Raw genomic sequence first — 7,785 nt, forward strand, 5'->3', positions numbered from 1 at the left:
GAGTGTCGGGATCAGTCTGAGATCAGGCCAGAGATCAGTCTGAGCTACTGCTGTCAAGAACTGTTTTCTTCTGGGAGCCAGACCTGCAGATGGGAACAGAAAAGACACAACTCTTGTTATAGCCTTTGTTCTAAAGTCTATTTTATCTGGGGTGCTTGGCTGGCTCAGAAGGTAGAGCATGTCCCTCTTGAGCATCAGGTCTTGTGTTCAAGGCTCATGTTGGACTTAGGGTCTACTAATAAGAAGAGTCAAGTCTATTTTGTCTGATGTAAGTATGACTACTCTGGTTTTCTTTTGGCACGTTTTTGCATGATTAGTGTTTCTCCATCCCCTTGCTTTCAATCTGCAGCTGTCTTTAGGTCTAAAATGAATCTCTTACAGGCAACATATAGATGGGTCTTATTATTTTTTTTTAAATCCGTTCTGTTACCCTATGTCTTTTGATTGGAGGCTTTCACCCAGTTACATACAAAGTAATTATTTTTTAAAGATTTTATTTATTTAATTGAGAGAGAGAAAGAGAGAGAGAGAGAGAATGAGCGAGGAAGAGAGGTAGAGGGAAAGGGAGAAAGCGACTCCCTGCTGAGCAGGGAGCCCAATACAGAACTCCATCCCAGGACCCTGGGATCATGACCTGAGCTGAAGGCAGGCGCTTAATGACTGAGCCACCCAGGCGCCCTAGAATTTGCTTTCTTATTCAAGGCGGATGAGGTATTCAGCTTGCAATGACTGGAAAATTTCCCAGTGGTTGTTTTTCGTTAGCTGGTTGGGTTAAAAACTAAGTAATTACCGGGGCATCTGGGTGGCTCAGTTGGTTAAGTGTCTGCCTCGATTTCAGTTCAGGTCATCATGATCTCAGGGTTGTGAGACCGAGCCCCGGGTCACCGTCTGTGCTGGGCATGGAGCCTGCTTCAGATTCTCTCTCTCCCCCTCCCTCTGCACACCAGTCTCCCTGCTTGTGTGCACACATGTGCACATGCTCTCTGTCTCAAAAACCAAAAACCCCCTAAGTACTAATGAGGTCAGCCTCGAACACTTGATTCCCCTGTAGCAACAGTAATTATAACATTATAATGATGATAACTGTCGTTTCTCGAATGCCGGCTGGGTACCCGGCACCACTGTAGGTGTGTCACAAAGATTGTCTCTCTATTCTTTGTACCAGTCCTCATGAAGCAGGTCCTATTATTTCCTAAATTTTACCAAGATGGAAACTGAGGCACGGAGAGGTTAAAGAACTTGCCCAGGAGCACAAATTTATAAAGTCAGGGCTGAAATTCAAAGTCAGGCCATTTGAGTTCAAAGCTACGACTTTTCCCCAATATAAACTATTCAACTCTGAATTAGACAAGTTTTAGCGTCATGAGAATTCAGGGGGCCTTGGCATCGGGAGAGCTAGTGAGAGGATATAAGTGGTTAGATGCAGCTCGTGTCCATGCGTGGAAAAATGTCTCAAATCTTAAGTAACAGTGAGGCTCAGTCTATATTAACTCTTTTTAATAGCTTGGTTATCATCCAAATAGCCAGAACAGAAGTCAGAGATTGTGGCTAAGAAATCCAAGAATATGAGAATTACTAATTAGAGGGAAAAGCAGCTGCTGGGAGCCAAGACAATGAGGACAGTGAACACTTTCTAACCTGGCATTTTTATAAACTCTCCATGCAGCTCAGAAGACCCTTTCCTTACCAATAAGGACAGTAAAGCTCAGAGACTGTGAATAACTCACGCAGAAACACATTTAAGTTTCTGAGATGGCGTTTGGACACATCCACAAAGACTTCAAAATTTGGGCTCTTCCCATACTCTAATAAAGAAAATTAATTTTATACATTTTTATCATTATTAATATAACTAAAAATGTCTGGATTAAGAATACAGTATGATTTTTATGTTAACCAATAGCTATTTGTTACTGGCTACATTTATCGGGAACACAGTGACTCTTCTACAAATTGTTCTTGCTTAGAATTTATCTCGCACCTGGGTCAGTAAAGCGAACACAAGAAATAGTGATCTAAGACATGGTCCAGACACACATTGTTGCAACCAGAGTTTCCGCTGGATGAGAAGACACAGACTTAGCTGGCCTGGTTCTCGCTCCCTGCTCCTCCCCCCGCCACTGTTCAGGTGCTCCCCATCATTCATGCTGCCCTCTCTAAGTTTCCCTGCACCACTTCTCCAGCCCCAAAGGACCAAGTCAACATCTGGTGAAGCTATTTTGAAGAGGCACAGTCTTGCTTTGTTCATTCTAACAACCTAAGAGTTCCTGTTGTGTTGCTTTTAAAAGAACGTTCTAGAATGGACATCAGCAAGGAAAGGAGAGGCGCCTGGGTGGCCAATTCCTTCAGAACCTACTGCTTCTGAGACGGCACCCTGGCAAGAGACATTTGGACTTCGCTGTTGGCAGTACGCTCTGTCCAGAGTGCCTGGCGTCCAATTACACTACTCAGCGGTTTCATTCCTATTGGTAAAAGAATTAGATTTTTCTTGGATGCTGCTCAGTCTCTAGAACATATAGTGGTTGCCTAATGGAAGTTCATGGGCAGTTGTTACTGGAAATAGAAAACGTTCAAGGTGAAGAGCTCAAAATTTTCAAAGTGTCTTTGCAATGATCAAAGGACCAGGTTAGTCTGAAGGTCAGGCTGTTGGGATCCCTCCCAGCTCCGTATGCACATTATCTCCGTGCTTCCAGATGCTGGGGTACGACATGTTAGCACCAGATGCTGGGGTACGACATGCTAGCATTTCCATGTTTTCTCAAGAGGGCCTAAAGAAGGGGCCCTGAATGACAATGAAGTTTTAATATATCCTAATTTGTAAAGTTTGAGTCCCAGTTTTCTTTTTTGATTAAAAAAGGTATTTATAATACCTACCTCATGGGATGTGATGGAGAGTAAATGTGACAATGTACTGAAAATGCTTTGTAAACTAAGACATTATTGTAATTCAGTTCTCCATCAGAGTTGGATAGGACTTCATTACAAATAAAATTATAATACTATTTGGTAGAATAGTCGGCCTTATTAATATGCACATCTATAGATTTGTTTCTAGATTCTGACTGAGACATAGAACTGGTGATTGATCTGATTAGAGGTATAAAGAACCTCACCCTATTTTGTTTGAGAAATGAGGAAGTGGTTTTGAATTGAAATGGAAGGTTGAGTGAACTTTGAATGGAATCTTGAAGGATGAAGACGATGGGTAGGTGACGAAGAATGTTCTAGACTGACTGGACAATACAGAGCGTTTGGTGTGTGGTCTGGGGGGCTGCCCTCATGTGTCAAGAGCATAATGTGAGATGAGATTAGGAAAGTAACTCAGGAGAGGATCATGGAGGACCTTGAGGGCCACCATCAGGGTTTGGGTCAAATTCCATAGTAATTCATAGGGATTTATCAAAGACTATGGCGAAAGAGGCTGTTGGCATGATGTACAAATTCCCTGTATTTTGCCATGACGCCTCTTGTAACAGTATAACTTCCCCAAAAGATGTCTTGGACAGGCAAAGCACGGAGACAGGGCAGCTAGTGGGAGACCACTGAATAGTTCAGCCAGAGCGACGGTGGGATAGAAAGCCAGGCTGCAGACGCAGGCGAAGCGGGCAGCCTGAATTAGCCGGACTTGGCTGCTGAGCGATTTGGGAGGAGGGCAGCAGAGAAGGGCTTCCGGCCTGAGCAAGTGCCATGGGTGGAGGCAGGAACACACGGGAGCTGGAGTTGGTCTGAATATGTTCACGATTTCGGTGATTTCCTTACCCATCCTTTGGTTTGGGTCTGTTATCAACTCTTTGACACACTTAACACACTCTGGCCAATCAGCTCTGGTCTGGATCATTTCCTCCAGCGGTTGCCAAGACCTCCGGGAAGTCCATTGAGTGGTGTGACAGGCCCTTCTCTTAAAGGAGAATGCCAGCTACTTTCAAAGCAGTGGGTACTGAGTTTTTGGTACTCTTCTCTGTTCGCAATCTCATGGCAACGGGGAACACACAGATCGTTCCTGCTTACAAGCTCCACGATTTAAGATTCACAGAGCTGCTGGGTGAGCAGTTTTTGAAGACAGCCTTTGGTTTTTGTGTTCTTTTCCCTTCTTGGCCCAGCACAACTAGGGAAACACAGGAAATGAAGGTCACTTTGTCTGGGTGCTCACTGATTAAACTGCATGAGATTGGCAATCTCTAAGCCTTGATTGTTTTGTTTTGAAGTTGTCTTCTTGTGGGTACATATGCATCATTCCCGGCATCAAAAGGTATTTCTTAAAAGTTCCTTTGAAAGTGGTCCTGGGGCGCCTGGGTGGCTCTGTCAGGTTGTGATCTCAGGGTCCTGAGATCAAGCCCTGCCTGTGGGCTCTGCGCTCAGTGTGGAGTCTGCTTGGGATTCTTTCTCCTTTTCCCTTTGCCCCTTCTGCTCATGTTCTCTCTCTCTCTCAAATCAATAAACAAAACTTACAAAGAAAAAAGTCATCCTGAGTTATTCAGTTGTCAGGAGAGCAGTTGGGGAAGCTTACAACATGGGCCTTGGAAGAGATGTTGGCCTTTTGGGAAGTGTTCCGGCTTCCACATTTCTGCCTGTTGGGAGAAGGTGGAGTAGGAATCACGCTGGGGAGAAGCGCAATAAAAAGACGCCTCTTTCCGCTTAGGAAAGCCAACTACAAATCGAATGAGTAGAACTCTGCAAAGTATCTTGGAACTAACATCTTTGGCAATATAATTCCTAGAGGTCGTACTTGAAGCGCTCCTTTTAGAACGAGGTTCATTTCTCTGTGGGTGTTTTGTCCTAACACCGTGAAAAGCTGTGCCCTCAGTCTCTGATGTATAGTTTATAATCTAAGAAGAATGACACAGAAGCACATGTTGTAATATATAGAAAATGTGGCAAAAACATGAATGTACAAGTTATGCCTAGTGTTTGCTCTCCTTTGCTTTTGATGACAACAAAAAAGTAAATAAAAGCAAATGTCATGTGTAATTGAGAGCTTTAAAAATTTCCTGATGGCTTTTATTTATTCAATAATCATTCATTGAGGGCACGTGGGTGGCTCAGTGGGTTAAGCCTCTGCCTTCAGCTCAGGCCATGATCTCAGAGTCCTGGGATCGAGTCCCGCATCAGGCTCTCTGCTTGGCAGGGAGCCTGCTTCCTTCTCTCTCTCTGCCTGCCTCTCTGCCTACATGTGATCTCTCTCTGTCAAATAAATAAATAAAATTAAAAAAAAATCATTCATTGAAAGTGGCTACAGGGTGTTAGGTAGTATCCAGTGAACTGGACACAGAAGTATATAAAAGACATGCTTCTACTATCAGCGAGCTCCTGTGTATGGGAATGACAGAAGTGTCACCATCACAATGCCATCAAATAAGGCAGAGGTGGGAGGGGGCACAAGGCTCTCTGGGAGCACAGAGGAGAGAGTGATGAGGGGAGGGAAAGCTTCACAGAGGTGGCGTATTATTTGAGAGAGAGAGAGAGAAAGAGGGAGCACAAGTGGGGGGCGTGGAGGGCAGAGGCCAAGGGAGAAGCAGGCTCCCTGCTGAGCAGGGAGCCGGACAGTGGGGCTCGATTCCAGAACCCTGAGATCATGACCTGAGCCGAAGGCAGATGCTTAACAACAGAGCCATCCAGGAGCCCTGTCCATATGCTTCATTACTAGCTAGTCCCAGCTCCACTGAGGCATCTTTGCTGTCAAAGCAAACTGGGCCATATATGAGCCTTGAGGGCCTGCGGGGCTTTGTACATATTTCTCACCCCAGAAATACTCTCTCACCCCAAATTCTCCACCACGCAGCTACTCTCCACCCCACCCTCTGGGTGTCAGCTTAGATATCATTGCTTTGAGAACACTTGATTGACTCCCAGGTTTGGGTTGGGTGCCCTGCTAATGGCGTTCTGGGCACCCTGGACTTCCCCCAACTTAGCATTTACCACCTGGGTTGTGGTTGCCCATTTACTGTCTCTATCCCTCATTAGACTCTAAGGTGTGGAAGCAAAACCTGTGAGTCCTCTGATTCCTGTTTCATGTCCAATATAATACAAAGCCTACGTCACAGAAGGGACTTGATAAACATGTACTAAGTGAAAGAAAATAAGAGATAAGGCTGAGCCACCGTTTGCAATCCAGCGTTGACCTACAGCATTCTGACTAGGATCCTGAAAGAGCAGGAACCGGCAGGCCCTTGGCAACACCCAAAGCAGGCAGGTCACTGTTTGTCCCTGGCCTTGGGCCCTATTCTGGGATTTCTCCACCCTCCTGACCTGTCATTTCCCTCTCATCTTCTACTCCTCTCGCCAGTTCACTTTAGGGGGGAAAAAAGGAGTGAACATGGGTTACCTAGAAAGACTCACTCATCTGCTACTTCTTCTAGGAAAAAACACATTGCTTTAAATATTAGTCAAACTACATGGAACTAAGTCTCCAGAAAGCTCCTAAAAATTAATGTGAAGAATTTATGATAGGGCAGAGAGCTGGAGGCAAGTAGGGCTTTCGTGCCTTCATAATATAGTGGGTAGGTGCTTGCCTGCTTTGCCTCCCCTTCCCCCACTAACTCCTTCTAAAAGAAGTTTATTTATTTAGTTATTTCTACACCCCATGTGGGCCTTGAACTCAGGGCCTAGAGATCATAAGGCACATGCTCTACTGACTGAGCCAGCCAGGCACCCCTGGTCCCTGTTTCCCTAAGCACTCTGGGAGAATCATCTCATGTTTGATGCTTGACAACATCTTCCCATGATGGTCTTGCTGTGGTGTTACTCCATCTAAGGTCATGGACTCCATCACTTCTGACGGTAATTGTTTGTTTGTTTTTTAAAGATTTTATTTATTTATTTCACAGACAGAGATCGCAAGTAGGCAGAGAGGCAGGCAGAGAGAAAGGAAGGGAAGCAGGCTCCTTGCTGAGCAGAGAGCCGGACATGGGGCTTGATCCCAGGGCCCTGGGATCATGACCCGAGCCAAAGGCAGAGGTTTTAACCCACTGAGCCACCCAGGCGTCCCTGACGGTAATTGTTTTATCTTTAAGGTGAAGATTACTCATTCACTCAATAAACACTTATGTGCTTCCCTTGCATGCACCAGATACTGTGCTGAGCACCAGGTTGCCCGCGGTGAGACAGACACCAGCTCCATCCGGGTGGAGCACACAGTCCAGTGGGGCGGCGCCGGGGGAAGCACAGATAAACTAGCTTTAAAAATGTGCTCCAGGATGGCACCTGGGTGGCTCAGTAGGTTAAGCTGCTGCCTTCGGCTCAGGTCATGATCTCAGGGTCTTGGGATCGAGTCCTGCATCAGGCTCTCTGCTCGGCAGGGACCCTGCTCCCCCCCCCCCCGCCTGCTGCTCTGCCTACTTGTGATCTCTCTCTCTCTCTGTCAAATAAATAAATTAAAAAAAAAAAAAGGTGCTCCAGGCACTGTCGAGGAGAGCAATAGGTCTTGAGATGGAGTGAGGTGCAGGGAGGGGACCTAGTTAGGATGATTCGGGACAACTTCCTGAGAAGGTGACATTCCAGCCGAGATTTAAAGCATGAGAAGGAGCCAGGCCCCGGAAAGGAGGTCACGTTCACTGTAAGTCAGTTAAAAATAGCCCCCAACCTCTCCAGCGGCAGCATTGGACATCCACGCCGGGCGGCCTCGCCGCCAGTAGTAAAGATGGCGGGCGGGCGGCTGGGCGGGGCGTGGCGTGCCCGCGGCCTCATTGGCCGACGGCGCAGCGTCACGTGGGCGGCCGCCGAGCATCCGGGCCCCCGGCGGCGGCGCTGCGGAGGCTCCCGGGAGCGGGCGGCGCGGCGAGCGGACGG

This window comes from Neovison vison, chromosome 4, assembly GCF_020171115.1.
Source record: "Neovison vison isolate M4711 chromosome 4, ASM_NN_V1, whole genome shotgun sequence".
Lineage (NCBI taxonomy): Eukaryota > Metazoa > Chordata > Mammalia > Carnivora > Mustelidae > Neogale > Neogale vison.